The 27,064-nt window shown below is 36.0% G+C and overlaps 1 protein-coding gene across 4 annotated transcripts in view; it reads right to left on the bottom strand.

Annotated features, from left to right (window-relative positions):
* Positions 1-27,064, bottom strand: part of LOC106872239 (E3 ubiquitin-protein ligase NRDP1) — a 209,249-nt gene that overhangs the window by 133,272 nt on the left and 48,913 nt on the right. For 2 of the 4 annotated variants that reach the window (XM_052975811.1, XM_052975809.1), the window contains exon 2: positions 15,368-15,397. The exons of the other annotated variants lie outside the window; for them this stretch is intronic. The gene's annotated coding sequence lies outside the window, so the exon portion shown is untranslated. The remainder of the gene's footprint in view (positions 1-15,367; positions 15,398-27,064) is intronic. 4 annotated transcript variants of the gene reach the window in all.

The raw sequence follows: 27,064 nt of genomic DNA, 5'->3' as shown, positions 1-27,064 counted from the left end.
TTCTTGAGAGCTGTCGGGTTCATTTTTAGTATTCTCGTTTATAAGAGCAGTTGAGTTTATTTCAGATATTCTCATTATAAAAATCATCTCTGGCTAATCGTTGAGAGGACGTTGATGTTGCCTTGGCAGAGGTTTCCGCTCTCTGAGTGCTCTTGTTGTTATTATTATTATTATCATTATTATTATTATTATTATCATTAGCAGTGAAGTGGCACAATTGTTAGCATGCTAGGTAAAATGCTCAACAGCATTTTGTCTATTTTTACATTCTGAGTTCAAACTCCGCTGAGGTTGACTTTACCCTTCATTCTTTCAGGGTTGATAAATAAAGTACCAGTGAAATACTGGGGATCGATGTAACTGACTAGTCCCCTTCCACCAAATTTCAGATCTTACGCTTTTAGTAGAAAGGATTATTATTATTATTGTTGTTGTTGTTGTTGTACCAGTTAAGTCCTGGGGTCAATGTAATCAATTTATCCCCTCTTCTGAACTTGCTGGCCTTATGCTAAAATAATAATTGTTATCTATAATACATTAAAAGTCAGTTTCAATCTTGCTTGCTTGCTTGCTTGCAATATTACCCAGCACATAATGGGAAAATACTATGAATTACTGGCACATAATGGGAAAATACTATGAATTAAGTTTACCCTGAAATGTTAATAGGAACAGAATGAAACAAGTTTCACATAAACTGGAGCAGTAGTTATTGAGATATTTGGGATTTGGGGTATAAATACTCAAAACGGTGCATAATGTGAAAATGTTCTGAATTAAATTTCACCCTGAAAAGGAAGAAACTAACATTTAGATTCGACTGATTTCACAACAGAAATATATGATTTGTTTTTTACCGTAAATATATATACATACAACCTTCGACAGAGTCACAGTCATATATACAACTTGAACAGACATACATATCAGTACATAAACATACACATATACACACATGGAGACACATCTGCACACTTACTTACATAAATGCTCACATACATACATATATGTATAGACATGCATACATACATACATACATGCGTATATACATGCATACGCATATACACATCTACATATGTACATGCATACATGCACACACACATACATACATACATACATACATAAACACATATGTATCATGAACTTTGTAACCTCGGAGTGAAATAGTTTTTTCCCCCAGGTTTTTTTGAGTGCATTCAACATTATTTAACCTCTAAAGATTTGGCTACTATTTCTAGCATGCCCTGCTACTACATAACAGTTATTTGCGATAAAGGATCCAACACATCCTGTTACATGGTAGCAGGGCGTACAAAAAATAGCAGCCAAATCTTTCCTTTTCTGAGGGAAAGGAGCTGTTTACGCATGATTTCGATGTCACATTCGTTGAAAGCATGCGAAATAACCTAGAAAAGAAAAGACCCACAAAACAAAACCCTGTTGCTAGGAAACTGAGTTTCCCGGTGACCCAACAGGTCACAGGTAGTCTAGTTATCATTATTTCTAAGATAGTGAGCTGGTAGGATTGCTAGCACACTGGACAAAATGCTTAGCAGAATTTCTTCTATCTCTTAATATTCTGAGTTCAAATACTACTGAAAGTGACTTCACCTTTCATCCTTTCAGGGTCAATAAAATAAAAGTACCAATCAAGTACTGGAGTTGATATAATCAACTATCCCCTCCACCTCAGACTGCGGGGCTTGTACCAAAATTCAAAGGAATTGTTATTTCACACAATATCACTTACTATTGCTATTCATCGACCTGTTTCTTGAGACCATACTTCTAATGAAATATATTGAATATGCCTCAATAATTTGAAAATAATAAGGAATTTAGAAGGATTTATTAAGATACTTGACTTAAGCATTATTAATCTCATGTTTGAAACATAAAAAAAAGTTTCTTCAACCCTGTATAAATATCTATTGCATAATATAATTTGTACCTACAGATACACAGATGATCTGTTGAGGCAGCTGTAGTCAATTGAAATGGATATAGTAAATATTTCCTATAGACCAACAGTGGAGATATAATGCAGTGTCAAAGCTGACAGGCAGGATTTGAACTCAGTCTTTAATCAACGAAATTAGTTACTGCTCAGTGCATTGTCATCTGCGTCACCCTTACCATCATCATCATCATCATCATCATTCAGCATCTATTTTCCACGCTGGCATGGGTAAGACGGTTTGACTGGGGTTGGTAACTCAGAGTGTACTGAGTGTCTTTTACATGTCACTAGCATGTGTACCTTCCACATGTCACTGGCATGGGTGTCTCATGTGTCACTGGCACAGTTGCCTCTCATGTGTCATTAGCACAAGTGCCTTTCATGTGTCAGCAGCACAGTTATATCTCACATCTCAGTGGCACAGTTGCCTCCCATGTGTCACTGGCACAAGTACCTTTCACATGTCACTGGCATGGGTGCCTCTGATTTGTCACTGGTGGCATAGGTACCTCCCACAGGTCACTGGCATAGGTACCTCTCACATGCCATCGGCACAGGTGCTTATCATATATCAGCAACACAGTTGCCTCTCATGGGTCACTGGCACAGTTGTACCCCATGTGTCACTGACACAGGTGCCTTTCACGTGTCATCACCAGCATGGTTGCCTCTCACCAAAAGTTTCAGTTACTTGTCATCACCTCCATGAGACTCAACATCCAAAGATCATATTTCACCACCTGATAGACCTGATAAACAATGTTACAATAAATTGTAGTTACACAATAGTAATAATAACAGTTTCAAATTTTGGCAGAAGTCCAGAAATTTTAGAAAGCGGGGTTAGTTGGACAATTATATTTTTTATGATTTATACAACTGTAAATAAAAAATCTGCTTCAATGAATTATCTTATAAACCATGCAAGTGGGTATTAAAATGATGATGATGATATAACGCCCACAAAAGCATAAAAGAATCATATCATGAAATTTAAATCTATTTGAAATGTTTAAACAGTTTGAGGTATTTGTTAACAAGTAAGAACTGCAGACTAAATGAACCAAAGAAACTTCTAAGTGTTTGTTCTTTGAAAGAAAGAGCATCTAATATGATTGCTAAACTCTTGTTATTAACTGAAACTGCCCTTGATTCTATTATACAAAATTCTTGTTTTAAACTGATCCAAGTTAAATCTTTCCATCAAAATTCCATGTTAATTTATGTTCCAAACACTGGCTTAATAATGACAATTTTTCAACAGAAATATGGTAGCAAAAGAGTCAAAACAATAAGCGCTCTATATGACTGATCAAACCAAAGAGGAAACCGCAATGTAGCTTAACTTGCTAGAAATAGCATCAATATTTCCCTCAAATAAAGTTCTACCATCTTAAAACAGGAAAGCTTCAAAATGTCTGAGAAACATTTTTTTTTTTTTTTTCAAGAAAAGAAATGGAAACAAGGACAGAATGCCTTTAACTTCGAGGATCAGCTCAATTAAGGTTGATAAGGAACTACGCAACAAATGAAGTTACATCTTCAAAACATCTAAAACAAACAGAACATGGAGAACTTTCCCAGGTAAAATATAATTTTTTTTTTAAATTTCATTTTAAAAGAAATGAGAAAAGATAAAAATACTAAATTTGAAGCTTAAATATGCCCGTTGTTAGTGACACAGGTCATGGCTTCTTTATCTGTTTAACCCTTTAGCATTTAAACCGGCCAAATCCAGCCTAAATATTCTACCTGTTTTATGTTGAACCTGGCCAGATCCAGCCTCTCACACATCATCATCATCATTTTATATCCGTTATCTATGCAGGCATGGATTGGATGGTTTGATCAGAGCTAGTAAGCTGAGGAGCTGCACCAGGCTCCAGTCTGATCTGGCATGATTTCTATGGCTGTATGCTCTTCCTAATGCCTATACACATACATACACATATATTCACCACATGCAATTCTCTGGATATGATCAGAAAGATAGGGTTCAGGTATACAGTGGTGCTAGAAAGAAGTTAGATAGCATTATATGTAATGAAACCAGTGGTACCTGCCCTAGATATAGAAGTAAAGACTGGAATAGAATACAAAGAGTTTGTGACAAAGCAAACAGGGTGAACATGTGGTACAAGACCGACAAATATCAAGGAGTGATTAGGGTTAGGGTTAGTGATGTTTGTAGCGGCCACAGCCCATGGAAAAGCCATGGAGCTCCATCAGATCACAATTATGTAGGACATATCCCTTTGAGAATACCACATGCACCAATGATAACTGCATGGTCTGTAAGATTAACCCCTGGCATTAACTGTAGCACAAGAAATGTAGTCTACAGCATAAGGTGTAAAGAAGGTGCTTGTAAAGACAAGAACATGATATACATAGGTGAGACATCTAGGAGCATTGCAGAGAGACTAAATGAACATTTGAGACAATATGACAACAAAAAAACAGTCCTCCATACTCTATCAACATGCCAAAGACCAACATGGAGGCACACTGGGTAAACTTGACATCCACTTTTTATCCAAGCACCCGAAGGACACCGCACTCAGACAAATACAGGAGTACGTCCTCATAAATGAAACATCCCCAGTACTAAATAGGAAATATATGTAGAAAGTAGTCATACCCCAATACACACAGTTTATATATACACAAGTAGAGTAGTTAGTAGATTGTTATGTAGATGTATGTATGTGTGTGTGTGTGTGTATGTATATATATATATATATATATATATATATATATATATATAGTTTTAGGGAAAAGAACCAAGGTTCATGACCTCATCGATGAAAATCCACTGTCACAAATAGAAAAATTAATAAGTAAAAACACAATAAATAATTATAATATAATACAAAGTAAATATCATAAGATAATGATAATAAAACGACTACACGTGTTTCATAACCAATTTTCAAATAGAAAGAAAATTTAAATCGATTAAAACTGTCGAAAATCAATTCTATTCAAAAATATAGCTAATCTTCAGGTCAAAATACAACAATAATAATAATAAAAAAATGTAAGTCTAAGGGATGAGAAAGGAGTTAGAGGACAGTAACTTTAACATTGACACTGTGGCTGCTAGGAAAACTCATAATTGTAGTAAACAAAAAAATACTAATGAAACAGTAAAGCAGCAATGAATTCATCACAGCTAGCTAGCAAACAAAGGGTGAGAGATGCTGATTTCATCTATGAAGTTGAACAGTTCATTAAGGAAGACCCATCCTCCATTCAGATAAGTGAGATTGCCAGATAACTGGGTTTTGATGACAAGACTGTTAGGACCTGTGTGTCTTACAAAATGCAGACAGGACAGCAGCTCACTCCGAAATCCAAGAAGAACTGCATAAAGAGGGCCAAGAAATATCCCCTGGAATTAAATGTGGTATTTCTCAGATGAAAGAATCTTTTGCTAGCACAAGGCACACAACAAGCAGAATAACAGGTGGTTAGCAGTTACCTCACATGATGTTCCCAAGGTCATGAAAACCAAGTTTCCTGTCCATATCATGGTCTCTGACACAAATGACAGTGAGGGATATGTTATGCCCACCCCCCATATTTAACGTGAGCCAGGTGCTATCAGGATGTGTACTAGGAGGTGAAGCCCTGGACTGAAGAGGTGGCAGCAGGAGGAAGACCTTATGTGTTCAAGCAAGATTCTACACCTGCACTCATGGCCAGGAAGACTCAAAAGTGGCTCTCAGACAACTTTTATGACCACGTCAGCCAAGACGTGGCCCCTAACTCTCCAGACTGCAATCTTCTGAACTATTTCCTTCTGAGGTGGAGTTGAAAGATTCATCAACAAGACTGTCTGCAACAGCAAGGAAGAGCTGAAACAGTGCCTTTTCCAGGCATTCCAAGATTTATGAGTTGCAACTATGAGACGCACCGGTTCTATGGTTGCTTTGAAGAGGTTATTGAAGCTGGGAGGGGTTATATTGAATAACTATGCAATATACAGATCTAGTAGCTTCATGTATCTTGAATTTTGAATAAATCTTAAACAATAATGGTTTCATGCCTTTTTTTTTTTTCCTGAACTCTGTCAACTGCACCGATTCTACATCCACACACTGTGTGTGTGTGTGTGTGTGTGTGTGTGTGTGTAGGGAGAGAGAGACAGACAGACAAACTCAAGATGTCCTGTATGGGGAGAGGACATAAAATTGACTTCCATGCCTTTTCTGCAGATTATCTGTAGTGATGTAAGAGAAAAGAAACAGTAACAATAGAGAATAAAAACTAAATCATATCCTGCCTCCATCCACCACCACCACCACCATTTCAATAGTTTAGTGCTGACATTAAAAGCATAAATGGATGGAAAACCAGAAGCAGGAAGTTCCAAGGAAAAGTTTTCAAAAAAGTCATTTATCATTTATCAAAAAGAAAAAAAAAATTCTCTCTAATAGATGATAACATCAACAAAATTCTATTGGATGACAGCAAACCTTGATATAATTTATCTTTTAGAGTTCCTGATAATTTGGATAAGTGGATAAAGGATGCAACAGAAAGGAGCAAATAGAGCAAAACTTAAAAAAAAAAACAGCAACTGATGTAAATAAATTATGTTTGGTTTTTCTTTTTTTTTTGAATTTATCAGACATATTTCTTTTTCACGTATCAATTAATGGTTTTGGCAAATGTAGATATATTTTCAATTTGCTACAAGCTTTTATTTATGATCTTTTTAAAAGAATTTTTAAACAGCTATCAGTCTTTCGTACCAACAAAACTTTCAATATGAAACAGATATTAAAGGATAATCTATCATATCTATTAAAACAAGAATTAATACTGCTTTTAATTTTTAGAGGGAGATTATTTTTTTTTGTTTGTTTTAGTTTAACCCTTTTGTTACTATATTTCTATTGAAACACAATGCTTATGTCTCAATTTATTTTTAAAATAATGAATTTAGTAAAATAGACAAGAAAGCAGTGTTGAAGGGTTACTACGCAAGGCTATTAAACATGGAGAATGAATGGGATAAAGGGAATCTCCCTCATGTGAACCCAACAGAGGGACCAGCTATCCCAGTGGACAGCAATATGGTAGATAAGGCACTTAAAGACATGAAAACAAGGAAAGCCCTTGGCCCATCCAGAGTCACCACTGAGATGCTCCAAATATCTGGTAAGGTAGGATATGGACTAGTCACCCACATAGTTGATCTGGTTATTCAGGATGGCATAATACCTGTGACTGGTGTGACAACATTATTGTTAGCTGCTACAAGGGTAAAGGAGATGCCTTAGAAGCAGTTATAGAGGCATCAAACATGTGATAAAAATTATGGAGAGAGTTATAATCCAATTAATTAGGAGCAGAATTAGTCTAGACAAAATGTAGTTTGACTTTGATCCCTCCAGAGAAGCAACTTCAAGAGGAATACTTGGCTGAGAATAAACCATTATACTTGGTATTTGTTGACATAGAGAAAGCCATTGATAGCTGTATGATATGGTGGACTCTGAAGAGGCTAGGGGTAGACAAGTGGCTTGTGAAAGCTGTACAGACCATGTACAGGAGTGCTGTCAATAAGGTGAGAGTTAAAAATGAGTACAGTGAAGAATTTGGTGTACAGGGAGGTGTCCCTCAAGACTCAGTCCTCAGTCCCCTACTTTTCATCATTGTCCTCTAGGCCATTACAAAGGAATTCAAGACTGGCAGTCCCTGCAAACTACTATATGCTAATGATCTTGCACTCAGCAGATTCCATATCAGAGCTGGAAAAGAAATTGCAGGCATGGAAGCAAAACCTGGAATCTAAGGGCCTTAAGGTTAATTTAGCAAAACCTAGGGTCTTATTAAGCAAGAAAATAAACAGGACCCTAACCACTTCTGGTAAGTGGCTCTGCTTGATTTGTAGGAAAGATGTAGACAGGAATTCTATACAATGTACCCAGTGTAAGCAATGAACACACAGAGGTACAGTGGAAGGTTATCAGAGACTGTGGTTTTGTATGTGGAAGATGCACAGGAGTCATAAAAACTACAGATATTCAGGAAATTGATTTTTTCAAATGCCCCAGAGGCTCTTTAGATGTAGTGAATAATTTCTGCTACCTATGGACCAAATTAATAGTGGGAGAGGATGTACAAGCAGTGTAATAGCTAGAATAAGAATAGGATGGAGAAAATTCAGAGTTTTTACCTCTGTTGGCAACCAAAGGGTTCTCTCTCCAAGTGAAAGATTGTATGATGCATGCATACGAATAGCAATTCTACATGGTAGTAAGACATGGGCCCTGAATGCAGAAGACATGCAAAGGTTAGAAAAGAATGAGGTTAGTATGCTCCACTGGGTGTGTAATGTAAGTGTACATGTGCAACAGAACGCAAGCGTATTGAGAAAGAAGTTAATCATAAGAGGAATTAGATGCAGTGTGCAAGGGAAAAGACTGCACTGGTTTGGTCATGTGATGCAGATAGATGCTGATAGTTCCATAAACAAGAGCTGTTCACTCAAAGCGGACAGAACTCGTAGAAGACATGGGACACTGAACACTGAACCTTTTGGATGAGATGACAAAGGACTGAGATACCTGGCACCTTGCTGTACTCAAGAAGGTGACATGCCCTGGTGAAGAGGATTGGCCTGCAAGTGTCCTGTGCTGGTGCCATGTAGAAACCACTCAAGCCAGTGCCATGTAAAAGCACTTGTGCCAGTGCCACGTTAAAAGCAACCAGTAAACTCTAAAGTGGTTGGCATTAAGAAGGGCATCCAGCCATAGAAACCAAGCCAAGTCAGACTGGAATCTGGTGCAGCTCTCTGGCTTACCGACCTTGGTCAAACCGTCCAACCCATGCCAGCAGAGAAAATGGACATTAAAGGATGATGATGATGAACTGTCATTATTAAGCTAGTGTTTAGAACATAATTTAACATGAAACTGATGTCGAGTTTTGATGTAGGTCACTTTAAATCTGGAAGTTTGTATCATAGAACCAAGAGCTGTCTCCAACAGGTTGGTAACAAAAGGGTTAATAATGATCTTTTAATTAGGCATGAAATATTAGACAAGTGCTCAGAACACCAGTAATATCTCTGGTGTAATATGAACCAATCTGTGGCATTGTAGGCTGGAACTTCATTCAGTTATAAATGATTATAATACTACTAGGTAAAGAACCTGTAAGATATATGGGGGGGGGGGCAGCTGGTACATTGGCTCAGGGTGTGGACAGTCAAGGAAGAGGCCTGTGACTATCCACCAGGCTGCATCCTGAAGAAAGAAAAACTCACAAGTTCTCTGAATTCTGAGAGTCCACATTTCTGGGGTGCTGAAATCAGTCTTGTTTTGACTTCCTAAATTTCTCTCAATGGCCCTAAAGTATCATCATTACCATCATTATCATATACTATTTTCCAGATCCTTATGTTGTGAGTTCAAATCTTGTCATGGCTGACTTTTGCCATTCATCCCTCTGGGGCTTGATAAAATAAAGTACCACTCCTACTCAAAATTTCTGGCTCTGAATGTAAATCAGAAACTACCATTATACACCCTGTTCAAAAACAAGTAACTTAAGGACATGCCTATATCATCAGGGAAATAAAATTGGAAGTATAAAAATATGTTGTTGAGTCAGCCCTAACAGAGTAGGTCTTTGACCAAAAAGTGTTCAGCCATGACAATTCCCATTTTCGTTCAGAATGTATATCTAAAGCTACATTATCCAATGTTTTTTTTTAATTTATTTTTTTTTTAATACAATTATAGAGTAGGGGTCAAAAAAATTTGGCTGCTATTTTTAGTAGATTGATCCACTGCATAGAAGTTTTCTTTGTCACCTTGTATAAAAATCATGCAGGAAGAAGTAACAAGTCAAACTACAAAAACCGTACTATTTCTCCATGAGAAACAACAATGTAAGAGTTTTGAGTTCATAAAGCAAGATGGATGGTCATGGCTGGTATGCTTTAGAATACAGATCTGTTCAGTCAGGATTGACCTGGAGTTAAACATCAACAAACAACAAAGTGGATGGAACTTGTGGAAGAGGGAGACCTAAGAAGAGATGAGATGAAGTACTGAAGGATGACCTCAGGACACTGATATGAAGGAGATGACAAAGGAGTGAGACATCTGGTGCCTTTCTGTTCCCAAGAAGAACCATCCTCCACAGCAGAAGAGGATTGGCCTGCAAGAGTCCTGTGCCGGTACCAGGTAAAAGCACTTGTGCTGGTGTCACATAGAAAAGCACCCAATTTTGTAAAATGGTTGGTATTGGGAAGGGTATCCAGCCACAGAAACCAGGACAAATCAGACTGGAACCTGGTACAGCTCTCCTGCTTGCCAGCTCTGTCCAACCCATGCCAGCATGGAAAACGGACATTAAATAATGATGATGATAATGATGATGAAACGACAACATACAGAAGTATAGAAAGAAAAAAAGATTCCTGAAAACTAGTGTAGCTAAACTGGAGTGAGAGACTGGTAGTATTTCATTGGAAAAGTACTTTGGCAAAGTAAAAAAAAAAAAAAATTTTCTTTCCTCAAATCCATGTAATATAAGTAAAAATAATATGAAAAATGTGAGAAAAAAAGATAAACATATGAAAAAAGTTTCAATAAAAAAACAATGAAATGTTGATTCTCTACATTGGTGCAAGGCTAAAAAATTTATGTAAATGGCAGGAACAGTCAATTGCATCAGACCCTGTACTTTATACTTTCATTTTATTGACCCCAAATAGATGGAAGGCAAAGTTGGCATCAGTAAGATTTAAACTGAGGACAAGAACTAATGTCACCCAGCACTTTGACCAATACTCTAAAAATTTTGCTAATCCATTGCCCAAACCATTTAGCATTCAGATTACACTGTCAAATGTAATGCTTATTTATTCACATTCTTTTTAAATTGATTGTGTATTATCTCACAGCTTTGAACTTTTTATGATGTGATTGTTTATTTTTAGAAATACATTGTAAGGGAGGTGTCAAAATCTAGATCTGGCCAGTTTGAATATAAAAAATATAATATTTAGGCCTGATGTGGCCATTTCAAATGCTAAGGGGTTAAATCAGTCATATAAGAGACAGGTGTTACCATGAACAAGTATAGCTTGGTAACATGTAGTAGGCTCTCATGTAGTCATGAGCAGACAATGACACCCTCTCAGCTCTCCCAACCTTTGATCCAGTGCTACATTCATGATATGACAGTCGGAGAGGAAGACAAACATGTCAGCACTCAGCTGGTACCCCATTTCACATTGCTCTGGTCTACTCAACTGAAATTAAGTGTTCAAGAATACAACATGCTACCCAGTCCAAAAATTGAACCCACACCATTCATTCCAAGCTGAACACCCTAACCACTAGGCCTTGTATCTTCATCTTACATCAGTTCAATAGTGAAATATATTCTCAGCTTTCCCAATATGCATCACCATGGCATTGCATGGTATTTTACATTCACTCATTTCTAATTAATTAGCTAATGGCATGGATAGACTATTAAATTGTTTCTGACATTTAAACATTTTCTGTATGACGTAATAACAGAAATTCTTTTTTTGAAATGTTACAAACTAGAAATAAATTATGAGTTTTAAAAAAATAAATAAAAACTCCCATTTTTCATTTGAAGATTAATTTTTTTTTTTATCAATGAAAACTTTTAATTTTATTTTTGCATTTCTCTATTTGCAATGCAAAGTAAGAGACCTAACAAGTCATTTGGTTTAAGACCACCCACCACTTAGTTCTTGGGTGCCTCTGCTTTGGACAGTGCATCTAGATAGCGATCAGCTTCAACAGTATCATCCGGTTCTGAGATGCCTTTACTTTTGGAGTAGATCCTCAACCCCCTCCAAAAAACTCAAATCTTTTATCTTTTATCTTTCTTTTACTCGTTTCAGTCATTAGACTATGGCCATGCTGGGGCACCACCTTGAAGAATTTTAACCAAAGAAATTGACCCCAGTACTTACTTTTTTTTGCAAAGCCTAGTACTTATTCTATCAAGCCATTTTGCCTAACTGCTAAGTTACAGGGATATAAACACACCAACACTGGTTGTCAAGTGGTGGTGGGGGACAAACACAAACACACACACGTATATATATTATGGGCTTCTTTCAGTTTCCTTCTACCAAATCTACTCACAAGGTTTTGGTTGGCTTGAGACTATAGTAGAAGACACTTGCCAAGGTGTCACACAGTGGGACTGAATCTGGAACCATGTGGTTGGGAAGCAAACTTCTTACCCTACAGCCACGCCTGCATCTAAATGATTTAATCCTTTTGATACCAACCTGCCTGAAACTGCCCTTGGTTCTATGATACAAACCCTCTTATTTAAAATGATCTTAATTAAAACCTATCAAAATTTTATGTTAATTTAAGTTTCAAACATCAGACAGCTGTAGCCTTTGAACTCACAGGTACACTTTAGCAGGTGTGATTTCATATGACTGTACCCCTAGAAAAAGCAAAAGTGGGCAGCTTGCTAATTGGCAGAAACATCATTATTTTTAGCCATAAGCACAAAATCATGTAGCTGCTAGCTTTTGCATCCTCCAGGGGTGGAGTCAAACAAAATCGCACCCAAGAAAACATACACCAGGTTCAAAGGATTAATAACGACAGTGTTATTTTAATGAATTCTTTATTTTCAAAACTAATTGAAACGAAGATAATGTATTTCAACAAAAATATGTTAATGAAAGGATTAACAGTACCACTTGGTTGTTGAGTGCCTTTGATTTGAATCATAGATTTAATACAACACCCAATTTATTGTTTGGAGCCTTTATTTTGAAGTTAAATCTTCTGATTTTTTGGTGCTATCAGTTTAGGTGGTTATCATAAGACATTGGTTTAACACTACACCTCATCCTCAGATGTCTTTAATTTGGGTGGTAAACTTAATACAACACCTAGATCAATACTACCACCCAATCTTTTAATGCTTTTAGTAGACCTCAAAAACTTACATGCATATGGACGCAATTCAAGCCCCTCACCCCAGCTCCATTTACCCAAATATTTACTACAAACATTGACCTACAGAAGAGTATCATCTGCATTGATCTCACAATGTACTCTTTCCCCAACCCATTTTCACTCATCCTATCTCTGCTTTTACCCCTGGTGGATGCACATCGCTTAGTGGTTAGGAAGTTGGACTCATGATCATAAGATTGTGGTTTCAGTTCCTGGGCCAAGCAATGTATTGTGTTCTTGAGCAAAACACTTCATTTCACATTGCTCCAATCCACTCAGCAGGTAAAAATGAGTAATCCTGTGATGGACCAATGTCCTGTCCAGGTGGGGAATATATATGCTATGAAACCAAGAAACCAGCTCTCATGAGTCGGCATGACTCAGGAAGAACTTTATCTTTACCTTTTTTTTTTTTTACCCCTTTCCACCCTTACTGTATTTCAACACCCAGACCCCACTACTAAATATTTCGCCTGATCCATCATTCCCACAACTGCAACCTAATTCAATTTCCTCCATAATTTCTTTCTTATAGGCACTAACCTATGCAAAAACATCAGGCTATGTCAATCTCACCGATCCAGTTTGAGAGGACCCACAAAGGTCATAAACACTGACCCTCCTCTGACTAATTTACGTTAAAAAACAAAAACAAAAACAAACGTTACAGAAATACTGCTATGTTTAATGAGTTGGAAGCTAGAATCTTCTTATTTTAACTGTAAAAGCATCAGAAAACAAACATACATCTCCATATGCATATCGCAGATTACCAATCAATATAGACAGATGTAGGTGTGGCTGAATGTTTAAGTTTCCTACCTAACCACATGGTTTTGGTTCACTTCCACTTCATGGCAGTTTAAGCAAGTGTCTTCCACAATAGCCCCAGGCCAACTGAAGCCTTGCAAGTGGACTTAGTAAATGGAAAGTGAAAGAAGTTTGTTGTATATCTGTGTGTGTGTCCATGTCTTTTATTACATGATAGACAAAAAATGAATGTCAACATCATACATGCCATGTCCTTTGTTTCCAATCTTCCATGAAAAACATGTCTGGCTATGGGGTAATATTTCCTTACTTGGAAACAAACAAGACTTGGCAATAGGAAAGGCATCCATCCATAGAAAATCTTCTTCAACAAATTCAATCCAGTCCATGCAAGCATGGAAAAGTGGGCATTAAAACCATGATAATATACCAAATCAAGGTAGACTGTGTTGTAATTCAAACACCATTGTTAACAAGTTTTTTTTTCTAATAAAAAAAAGATAATTGTTACATGTTTTATTTTCATTTTTACAATCAATAATATTGTATGTCGGGTAGAAAAATGAATCAATATATTTTCAGTAAATACTGTTTTTGTTTTTTTTACTTCCAATTAATTTTAGTTTTTCTTCTAACTCTTATTTTTCATCATGGTCATTGTCATCAGTAGAGTGTATGAGAAAAATCTAGAATCAGAATGAGAGGGAGAAGAGCAACAGAGAAAGGGGAAGGAGAGAGGGGGGGGGAGAATAGAAAAAGGAGGAGAGAAAGAAGAGTAACAGAGAGAGACAGGGGGAGGAGAAAAGAGAAAAGAAAAACAAGACAGGGAAGAGAGAGAGAGAGAGAAAGGGAAAAGAGAAATGTGAAAGAGGATAATGAGAGAGAGAGGAAAGTGAGAAAGAGAGAGTGCAGAGAGAGATAGAGAGTAGAGATAAAATGAAGAATAGGGAGAAAAAGGGAACAAAGAAGAAACAGGAAGAGACAAAGAAGGAGAATGTAGGGGAAAAGAGAAAATGAAAGCAAGAGAGTAAGAAGAAGAAGAAGAAGAAGAAGGTGGTGGTGGTGGTGGTGGTGGTATTGGCTGCTCCACTTGTTAGAGAAATGTAAACAAAATAAAGAAAACAAAAGTGAAACTACATAATTACATTAAACAAAAGTTGGACAAAATACAGAAAAATGAGCAAAAACAAATAAAAGAATTGTTAGAGAAACATATTTAACAAAATTAGGATTAATTTCTCTTTTTAAATTTTAATTTCAAAATAATTTAACTCTATTTTTTAAAAAAATGAGAAAAAAGATTAAAAAATATTTAAAAAGTGGAAAAAAAGCATAAAAATAAGAGGGGCGAAAAGAATAAAAAAGAAAAAATATAAAATAAAGGAGAAAATGGATTAGAAATAAGAGATTCAAAGTTAGGAAGAAACGGAAAAAAAAATAAGGGTTTTTTTAAAAGATAAAGAAAAATTAACCTACAAGAATACCCATTCCAATTGTCAGAAGTGTGTGTGGGAGAGAGGGAGAGAGAGAAACAAACAGACAGAGAGAAATAAGCAACAACAAAAACATTAAGTTGTTTGACAAGCAGAGAGGGAGAGTGAAGTGAGTAAGGGAGCAAAATGAAAACTAGCAGGCTTACTTTTGAAAAAGATCAATTATTGATACATTCCTGGAAAAGAAGTGAAACAAAAAAAAGAAAATGATAATAAATATTATAATAATAATAATAATAATAATAATAATAAGTGGTTTCAAATTTTGGAATAAGAAATTTAAAGGAAAGGTGTTGAGTCAATTACATTGACCCCACTGCTCAAATGGTACTTTATTTTATTGACCCTGAATGGATGAAAGGCAAAAATCAAACTAGACAGAATTTGAACTCAGAACAGAAACAACTCTGCCAGCTCACTGCCTTAATAAATAGTAATAATGATAAAAAAGGAATATATAAAAAAAATCATTCTCAAACAAATGTAAACAGAATAAACGATAATTATAGATTTAATGAACAAATAAAAATTTGAAGGTCTATGTTAACAGGCCCTCTGCCCAGTTCTCTTTTCTTCCACGCTAGTAAATTTAACTCATTCACTATAGTGTATCTACAGTTATTTAATTTCACTCTGCTACGTTCTGAGTTCTAATCCCACAAGGATTGAGTTTTTGATTTTCTCTTTGAGAAATGGTGAGGGAGAGAGTCTATAATACAGGTACCAAAAATGACCAGCACTCAGGCATGTCTTAGGCTAACTGAGTACTCAGGAGGGATTCCAATGATACTCTCACCATATCAACTTGCAGATATTCTGCAAATCCAATGTGTGTAACAATATTTACTGTACATGTCACAGAATGTAAAAGTAGTAATAAAGGAACATGAATAGGGTATATGGGAGAATGTACGAAAAAAAACAACAACAGACGAGGACAGGTGGTGTAAACAACAAAAGGATGTATTAGTTTGATGCTCGGGAATACAGAAAGTCTTTAACGTTTCGAGCTACACTCTTCAGCAGAAAGAGTACGGAGAAAACAAGGAGAAAAACACGGAGAAAAAAAATTGAATGGTGTTTGGTCAGCGATTAATCATGAATAGGGTATAGTTTTCATTCAAATTATGTTATATACATTTCAGTAGCATGGCTGTTTATTTATTTACAATGTGGGATTACATAACATGAATTGCATTATATGGCTTACACAACCAACCATCTCATCAGATTTTGAATAGTTGACAGTTTGGAAAGGTTTGCCAAGATTTCAATTTGAATTCCAAGAAATATTTGGAGGAGGTTCAACATAATCACACTTGAAAAATGATCTGCTAGTAGCAATCATGTAAACCAATACAGCCTGTTTTGTAGACAGGCTATCAATGATTAACCCATAAACACTACTCTGTGCTCTCACTCTTCTGTGTGCAGGGTCAATGGACACATTGATTGGATGTAGAGCTGCCTATAAGAGTGGATGAATTCAACAAGGAGTCAATGATCTTCCACTGAACTTACAGGTGGAGTGGGGGCACCCATAAAGACTTTTGAGTTTAGCATTACTGACTGACTAGCAAGACCTGTACCCACTTGTCTCCCTCAGATATGCTGACCATGTCTTCCTCTGACTCAGGAAAACTTTTGGTGGGACAAGACTTTTGAGCTGCAAAAAGGACTATTTAAGGTGGTTTAAATCAGTCTTGGCTAAGATTATCATTATCTGATCTTTCACACTGTCAGAAACAGCAGACATATGTCATTGCTCATGCCCACTGCTGAAAAATTTTACACCAATATTACAATTTATTAATACAAAAAAGGAGTAACAGATGGCAGAATCTGTTGTCCACTAAATAAATGCATTTACATTCTAGGCTCAAACACCTTTACACTATAATCTCAAGTAATTTCATGATTGATTGCTAACCCTTTAAAAAGCTCAAAATTATTATCCACTGAGTACTGATCACATTATCTGGGGTGGTGAGCAGTCTTCAACATGTCTTGGAGAACTCATCTTGGCAAGAAACAGCGGTATGGAAATCTCTTGTCTGTATCTACCATTAGTCAGTGACTGATGAGTTGCTGGATGGTAAGCTAAACAAAAGCTAGCAAGTGACCTACTGCTTTGGATGCCAAAACACAGCCATACTCAGGTCATCTGAACACAACATATGTAGATCAACTCACCAGGGACACTGGATGGCTCCCCAAAAATCTCCCTCAACTAATACAGGACCGAAATGGATAACATGCATGTGTTAAAAATGTTCGAGCAAGCTCGACCAGATGATGATGATCTGTTAAAAAAACGTTAGCACACAATGTAGTCTATGTCTTAACCTTTAGCATGCTGTAAGTGCATCAAATTGCCATATAAGTTTTCTTCCCTCTCAATGTGCCTACAGCTACAGGGGAGAAAATTTGTACAGTGATATGATGCACCTAAATGTGCCAAAGGTTAATATCCACTAATTCACAACCATGCTAAGCTTTCCCCAGTCTCCACCTACAAATATAGCAGCTTCATCTTTGAACTACCAGACACCATATTATTTCCATCCATCTCATACTCCAGCTGCTTCTTAACTCATCACTCTTAATTTTCTTCACTTGCAGAAAACTCTGCCCAAGGTAAAAAAAAACATTTTCAAATCTTCCCTCTCAAAAAACTACAAAGAACTTACACCTTAGCACTGCCCTACAACCGACACCACATACAAAGTTTATGTTAACCCTTTAGCATTCACATTATTCTGTCAAAAGTAATACAAGTTTATTCATATTGTTTTGAATTAATCATTCATTATCTTGTAGCATTGAGGTTTTGATGAGGTAACTGTTAATAATTAGAATGACATTATAGGGTTAGTGTGAGAGGCCAAATCTGGCCACTGTGTACATAAAATGGATAGAATATTTTGGCCAGATTTGGCTGGTTTAAATGCTAAAGGATTAATCTTCAGCAGTTCAAATTGCACACCAACTATATTGATTTTACAAGTCTGGGATCTTCAAACAATAACAAGTACTGCCACTCCTCTTCCTTACACCACCTCCCCACACTTCTCTTTGCAAGACTGAAGTCTGTTTAAGGTCAAATATTTCAAGATGATGACTTTTTGATCAAAGGAGAAGTCTTTAATCTTAATGGAAGTTTCTCTTTTGGCTGATATAGTTCTCTTTTGTAGGTAAGACAGACGGCTATTAATAGCAAGGGTTTACAAACGATACTACTGGTCTTTTAGTAAACAGACTGACAGAAAATAAAAAGAAAATATAATTTTGCTTTCACCAGATAAATCAAAATAAATAATTTCTTAAACGAGTAAAAATACTTAAAAATAACATCCTTACTTCCTCTGCTGCCATCCTCTCATCATCATCATTTAACGTCCTCCCTCCATGCTGGCATGGTTGAATGGTTTGACAGGAGCTGGCAGGTCAGAAGGCTGTGCCAAGCACTGCTGTCTGCTTTGGCATAGTTTCTATGGTTCCATGCCCTTCCTAATGACAACCACTTTACAGAGTGTAATGGATGCTTTTTATGTGGTACCAGAAATAGTGAGGTCAGCAGGTAACTTGCAAGACAAAAACCCCTAAACTGAAGTGGGAATCGTATTGAGGGAGGTGGCTTAGTGACAGGTGATGAGATGTTATGAATAGAAGAACAGAAATAGGTGTCTTGCAAGAGAGCAGCACAACAATAAATCTGTTCCATTCATCTGTTTTGCCTTGGGAGATACAAGGTAACCCCACTAGTGCTGGTGCCACTAAAAAGCATGCAGTCTCTTTAATCTTGCTGATAGTAAGACAACCTCTATGGCGCTGGTGCCACAAAAGAAAAAAAAAACAAATGTATCCAGTATACCATGTAAAGTGATTGGTAATGAAAAGGGCATCCAGCTGTAGAAACCATGCCAAAACTGTGACATTGAAGTAAGACATGGTTCTCCAATCTGTTGGATCCTGTCAAACCATCCAAACCATAACAGCAGGGAAAATTAGCATAAAATGATATTATGTTGAAGATGTATGCCCATTACATTAGCACCCAATATGGAACACAAACATCGTTATTTCAAGTATGATGTAACAGATATGTAACCATATTTCTGTTGCAACAGATTGCTTTTGTTTGAAAATAGTGAAAAATTTAAGTAAAATAATTTTGCCGTTATTAAGCTGGTAAAAGGAACATAAATTAACATGATGGCAGGTTGGTATCAAAAGATGTATTTCAATAGGAAATTTTTCAAAAACAAAACTTTGTTACCTCCAAATATTAGCCTTGGAAACAGAGGGTGCAGGGGATGTAAGTGTACCCCCTAAAATTTTGGGTGGGCAATGAAAACACTTTGATCATCCTCCTGAAAACCTCCATTGTAAAAACGAACAAGCGTAACTACACCCACGATCACTTTTGGTTCTATGATCGAACTTCTTGTTTTAAAGTGATCTAAATTAAAACCATCAAAATTTCGTGTTAATTTATGACCCCCCCACCCACACACACACACACACCAGCTTAATAACGACAGTCATTTTACTAAATTACTCATCATTCTTAAAATTAATTGAAACAAAGACAGTATAATTTCAACAGAAATATGGAAGCAAGAAATAAATTTACTGAGAAATGAAATGAGATTCTAAGATGTTCCTGCCACTGTCATGAACTTCAGTGATATAAAAGACATGCTGCCTGAGTCTGCAGGCCAATTTCAGGTTGTTCAGAGCTTATGTCTACCTTATGGCACTTGGATTTGGAACTAAAGTCCAGTCATCCACAACTAAATTACACTGTGAATAAGAATTGATTTTAAAAAAAAGACAATTATTCAAAAGGTCAACGCATAGAAATTTTCAGGCTCCGAATGAATGGAATTTCTTAGAAAAAGATAGGTCTTAAAGAAAACTTAATTTTATTGGGTTGGTTCTGGACAGTTAAATTGCTATTTTGCTTTGTGTTTATTTCAGGGTTTTTTAAACTTTTTACTTTTTTAAATTAAAACATTGAATCACTTTAGTCAATTACTGAGAACTGCTGGCTTGCATTAAACTAATTACAGTTACAAAGTAGACTGTCATGGTATTTACAGATATTTAACCTTAGATGACCTATTGTTACTCACAATGGAAACAGTCAAACACAGGAGAGATAATGGTTTACTTACTGAGTCAGTGAATCGAGGACTCTTCTAAAGGACGCGTGTGTATGTGTATGTGTATTGTGTGTGTGTGTATGTGTGTGTTAGCATGAGCAGTAGACTTAATTAGTTTTATAAAAATTGGGAAAACAAAAAAAACTCAATTTCTTTTGGTTTTACAACTTTACTACAGTACTGCAAATATTCAATGTCTTGATTTTAGTTTGGGGATAAAATACATGATGTTGATCCTTTCTCCCATTTGTAATATTTGTTGGCTTCAAACTAGAGAATGACAGAAGCTTGATTCCACCCAAGAATGGTATAATTCACAGGGGGCTAGTTAGATTTATACAAATTGTAGCTTAGTAGTTAGGGTATTCACCTCACAATTGTAAGGTCATGAGCTTGATTCTCAGTAGCACACTGTATCCTTCATTAAAACACTTTATTTCATGTTACTCCAGCCCACCCAGCTGACAAGCTAATCTTGTTACATTCTGTGTCACACTGAATTTCTCTGAGACCTACATTAAAGGTACACATGTCTGCAGAGTGCTCAGTCACTTTCGTGTTAATTTCATGAGCAGGTTGTTCCGTTGATTCATCGTAGCCAGTTGTTGTTTGTCAATATTTGACTTTTCTATTGAGAAAGCTACAGATTAGTGGAGCAAAAAATATTTTGAAAAACATGAACAAGCATCAGCAGTTTTCAAAATGAAAGAACAATGAAATATAGGCAAGGAACAACTGATTAGTGTGTTTATAGGTGTTTTTTCAATTATGACTTCTCGAATAAAACAAATTGTGTTTTCAACTCTTAATTTTAAATAAAAACCCTTGCAAACAAAATTTTTTAAATATATAATTGGAGTGTTTTATAACTTTAAAATAGTTGTAAATATAAAACCAGTGCAGTTTGTAAAGTGGTTGTGTTAGGAAAGGCATTCAGTCAGAGAAACTGTTCTGAAGCAGGTAGTAGGGTTTGGTGCAGTCTTCTGACTTGCCAGCCTGTTGAGCCATCCAGCCCATGCCAGTATGTAAAACAGATGTTAAATGAAGTGATGAAATGAACTTGATTTCTGTCTATTATGATGCAATCAAACATATGTGCTTTGAGTAATGAAACTGAAATGCTGTTTCACAGCATTTTAGCTTTACATTATCAAACAGTTGACTGAAAACATTACTGATTATAAATAAATACTAAACCAGTTTTTCTTTTGTGAAATGTCTAACACTTTATTAACTTGTCCACATTGACTTCTACTCATTCTGACAAAATGAGGACTGCAAACAAGACTGACTAATCGACATCCACCACACAAAGAATACCAAATGACTATCGACAGATAGAGATGTCAACTTGACACTCTCTATCAGGTAATATAAGGTTAACATGAAAGTATTAACCCATTTTTATTTTCTTTTTAATCAAAATGTATGATAATAATTAATGCGAATGACTATTCTATTTGTTATAACACCAACAACTCTGCAAAGTAGATTGTGTAATGATTAACACACAGCGTTCAAAATAATTTTTTTTCACTTTACCTTGAATCTTGATCAAGTTTCTTTACTATTACAATTGACATCATTATTAATTACTTATTTCACTAATTTCTATTATACATCCTTTGTTATAGTCTTTAATGTGGTTGTTTGTCCCTTTGATTGATGTAAACCCCACCTGCTTTTGTGTGTTGTGATTAGTCTTTCAATATTATCCTCCATGTCTTGAGTCCTTGTGGCCAATAAAAGAAATCATTATCATTATCATCAAATTTCAGGCCTTGTGCCTATAGTAGATAGGATTATTATTATTATTATTATTATTATTATTATTATCATCATCATTATTATTAAGGTGGCGAGCTGGCAGAATCATTAGCACACTGAGTGAAATGCTTAGCAATATTTCATCTGTCACTATGTTCTGAGTTCAAATTCCCCCAAGGTCGACTTTGCCTTTCATCCTTTCAGGATCGATAAATTAAGTACCAGTGAAACACTGGGGTCGTTGTGATCGACTGTTCCCCTCCCCACAAGATCCAGGCCATGTGCATATAGTAGAAAGGATTATTATTATTATTATTATTGTTATTATTATTATTAAGAAAGCAGTGAGCTGGCAGAATTGTTAGCTCAGTGGCATTTCATCTCTTTACATCTACACAGACATGACAGAAGTAAATAGACACCTCATAAAATATCGTTTTATGTTTATTTTAATTTGGAAAGGTATATATTTTTTATTAATTGACATTTTTATGTTTCAGGTTCTATATGTGACTGTTTAATCATGTCCGAATTCCAAAGAGGCCATATTGTGGGTCAATTTGAAGGTGGACTTAGAGTAAAATCACAGATAACATTGGGATCCCACTTTCTACAGTTAATAGAATGATTGTGCAATTCACCAGAGAGGAGGAGTTCACATTACTTTGTCCAGGTTAACCAGGGCCCTCTGACAGGACCCTTCGCTTTGTTAAGAGACATGTGGAGGATAATCCTCATTGCAAGGCCTCTGGCATAGCAAAACATGTTGATGTCAGTCTGAGAACAGCTGTCAGGTATCTTCACAAACTTGGTTACTATGGCAGAGCAGCAAGAAGGAAACCACTTCTTTGACCAATCAATAGAAAGCAGAGAAAAGATTGGGCCAGTGAGATGGTGGAGAAGTCACTAGCATTTTGGGGCACTCATATTCTCTGATGAGTCCAGATTTGCTGTATTTTCTGACAATGGTCAAGTGTGGGTCTGGAGACTCTGTGATCAAGAAATTGATGTAAAAAGGTTGCAGCCAACAATGAAACATGGTGGTTATTCTATGACGGTCTGGGGAGCAATTTGGAGTAATGGTCAATCAGAGCTGGTGGAGTGTGAGGGAAAGATAAACTCAGATAAATATGTGACCATATTGCAGAAAGGACTTCTTCCAATCTTCCCCAGTGGTGAAATGATTAAAGAAGACTGTATTTATGGAAGATGAGGCTCTTTGCCATATTGTTAAAAAGACCCAAGGTTGGTTGGAAGAGAATGGCATTAGAAAGCTTCCATGGCTAAGCCAGTCACCAGATATGAACCCTATTGAACACCTCTGGGGCATAATGGACAGGACACTTTGTAATAGGGTCCATGAACTGAAAAATGCAAAGGGCATGTCAACTAAATATTAGATATTCACATTATAATAATTAAATAATTTGAATGTATAATTTCAGATTTAAATAAATTTTAACGATTACAAGGGAGTCTATTTACTTCTGTCGTGTCTTGTCTAAGTTCAAATTTTGCTAAAGTCAACTTTGCCTTTTATCCTTTTGGGGTTAATAAAGTATGTACCAGTTAAGCACTGAGGTTAATGCAATTGACTAGCCTCCCTACTCCTCCTCCAAAACTGCAGGCTTTGTGCCTATAGTAGAAAGGATTGTTATTATTGTTGTGGTGAGCTGGCAGAATCATTACCAAGTTGGGCAAAACATTTAGTGGCATTTCTTCTTGCTGTACATTCTGAGTTCAAATGCCACTGCGGCTGACTTTGCCTTTCATCCTTCCGGGGTCAATAAAATAAGTACCAGTTGAATACTGGAGTTGATTTAATCAATTAACTCCCTCCCCCAAAATTTCAGGCCTTGTGCCTACAGCAGAAAGGATTAAGTCAGTGAGTTGGCAGAATTGTTAGCTCAACAGAAATGCTCAGTGGCATTTGTTTATGTTCCAACTTCAAATTTCTCAGAGGTCCTCTCAGGGTTGATAAAATAAAGTACCAGTCAAGTATTAGGGTTAGTGTAACTGACTTGCACCCCCTCCTCCTTTCAAAATTGCTAGTCTTGTGCAATAATTAGAAAGAATTATTATTATTATTTTCAAGGTAGTGAACTGGCAGAATCATCAGAGTGTAGGAAAAATGCTTTACATTCTGGTTTGGAATCCTATCAAGATCCACTTTATTTTCGTCCTATCACACTTGATAAAATAACTATGAATGAAGTACTGGGGTCAATAGTCTCAACTAACGTCTTCTCTCAAAATTTGCTGGCCTGATGCCTAAATCATCATCATCATCATTATTATTATGAAGGCAGCAAGCTGGCAGAACGGTTAGCATACCGGGTGAAATGCTTAGTGGTATTTCGTCTGCCTTGACGTTATGAGTTCAAATTCGAAATAATAGGTGTTACGTGACAATTCATGCAGAAATACATGAATTCCCCAATGATGGGAGATTATATATCATTTTTTAAGCTAAAAAACCAGTTCATGTAGAGCAGAAAGTTTGTGTTATTGGTATTTATTCCAATTTGCACAAGTAGTGACATGTTGAAATACCTGGAACATTTAAAAATCTCTCTCAAAACCATCTTAAATCAAATGAAACACAAAAAATAACTTCAACACACTCTCTCTGTCTCTCTCTTCACTATTCTCCACTAAAGAAGCCTTCATTAGTAAAATCAACCAAACTGTTGCCATATGCAAAGTTTATCTAGCTGATATGTTGTCTGGATTGGGTAGGAAGAATAAAAGATACAATGTAATTAGATCCTACTCTCACAATATCATATTCAGAACAATTCTAAACACTGAGGAACAAAAATGGTAGGAATCTTTTTACCGTTCAAAATTTCTTATTTTCAAAGAAGCTAGACTTGAAGGTATCATGAAGTGTGTATTGAGAGGAGCAGTGAGACAAGCAAGGTGGGTAAAATGTAATACCTGTAATGATTAGCATTGTTTCTATTCATTGGTTCAGTGAATAGAGAAAGAGCAACGGAACAATATAGTCCCAGAAAAGAAGGATGGAAGGAATTAAGATACAATGAAGGACAGTTGTATCAGATCTGTAAAAATTAGAGAGCCTAAAGCTAGCAGGTTCAGAAGCCTTTGTAGTTAGGTGAGCATACCAACAGGTTAAAGGTTGGATATAGTTTGTGAGGATGAGATAATGTGATTTCAATCTCTAGGTGGGATAAGCACAAATTTGTAGTTAAATAATAGGTTAAAGATAAAGCTCACCAAACATTTAGAAACAGGCCTAGATATACTCAACTACACAGTCTCTTCTCAGAACTTATTGTATACTGTTATTGTTTCATCATTACTCAACCACTATTGAGTAGATCTAAGATAAAAGATGTTCCAATTATGAGGTGGTGTAAACTGGATAACATTATCCAATGAGTCTTTTATGGGTGTGATTTTGGAGAAATTTGGCTGCTGTTTCTAACAGATCACTTACAGCTTTTTTTTTTTTTTTGTGAATACACAAAATTAAAACAAATGAAAACTTTATTTAACAGTTTAAAGATCATAACAGTCTTGTGTTCTTAAGTCACTAAAATGGCTCTTTCACAGTATATTTGCTTTAGTTTCAACACACATTTGTCAAACAAGTACAACTACATAAATCATAAATTTAATAAAATAATTACCATTAATATAATCAACATTAACTGAGTTGATTTTCAAAACTTTGTTTTAAGAATTTCAATGAGTAATAGAGTCAATTTTCTTTGTTAGAAGCAAAGTAAAAACCAACAGAATTCTATAACTTTATAAAGTTGTAGCCCAATGGAAGTAGCATCATGCAGATGCATCACTATATGCTTTAACCCTTTAGCATTCAGATTATTCTATCAAATATAACACTTATCTATCCACATTGTTTTGAATTTATCTGGCATTATCTTGTAGCTTTGAGATTTCAATTGCGTGACTGTATAGCTTTTAGACTAACATTATAGGGTAGGTGTGAGAGACTGGGTCTGGCCAGTTTGAACATAAAACAGGAAGAATATTTTGGTCAGATATGGCTACTTTAAATGCTAAAGAGTTAATTTCAAAATACCATCTCAGATCAAGTTACTTGCCAGACAAGAAAGTACTGGAGGTTCTTGAGCTGAGTTCAAAACTTGTTGAGTTGACAGACCTTTCAAAGTCCTGGGGTCTGTACGAAAATTCATTTACATAATTAGTGGGATTTTGATAGTGAAAAAGTTGGGTACTGCTAATGTAGAGGCTCCTTTGTTGGTTTTTATTGTACACTGTCGTGTATTGTGGTGTAGCAATCAGAGTGTGTTGTGTTTGCTTTGCTATGTAGTTCTTTAATGTTCATCTCTAGTGGCATCGACATAGACAAGACAGCAAAGGAGACTGACTTTCTGGAGTTATATACAATTCAAATGAACAGCCAAATCTTTCACTAATATCACCTTTTACATTTCTAAAATGGAAATCATATGCAAGAAGCGTTATAAGGAATCAACAAGAGAGCATCTACATGGTCAACATGAAAATATAGCAGCCAAATCTCCCTCAAATGGCTGACTCTTAAAGAAGAGACACATTGAATAATAAAACCATAAATATTAAGTAATATAACTGTCCAACCTATGCCAGCATGGAAAATAGACGTTAAACGATGATGATGATGTGATGATAACTATTCCACAGTTAATAAGAGGACATCAGATTGTTGTACTTCAGCCCCAACTGAACAGACCTGTAATCAAAATCACTCCATCTGTGACCACCCTGTTTTCTTTATTTTCTTTCTAAGACAGCAGTGTTAATTCGATAGAGATTTGGTTGTTATTTCTAGTATGTTGAATGATTGCATTGATGTTCTCTTTGTTGGCTAGGGAGATCATATTTTATTCACTAGAGTAAATAAACAGTCAATAT

This window comes from Octopus bimaculoides, chromosome 22 (assembly GCF_001194135.2).
Source record: "Octopus bimaculoides isolate UCB-OBI-ISO-001 chromosome 22, ASM119413v2, whole genome shotgun sequence".
Lineage (NCBI taxonomy): Eukaryota > Metazoa > Mollusca > Cephalopoda > Octopoda > Octopodidae > Octopus > Octopus bimaculoides.
Note: the sequence above shows the minus strand (reverse complement) of the source record. Positions and strands in the feature narration are given on the sequence as shown.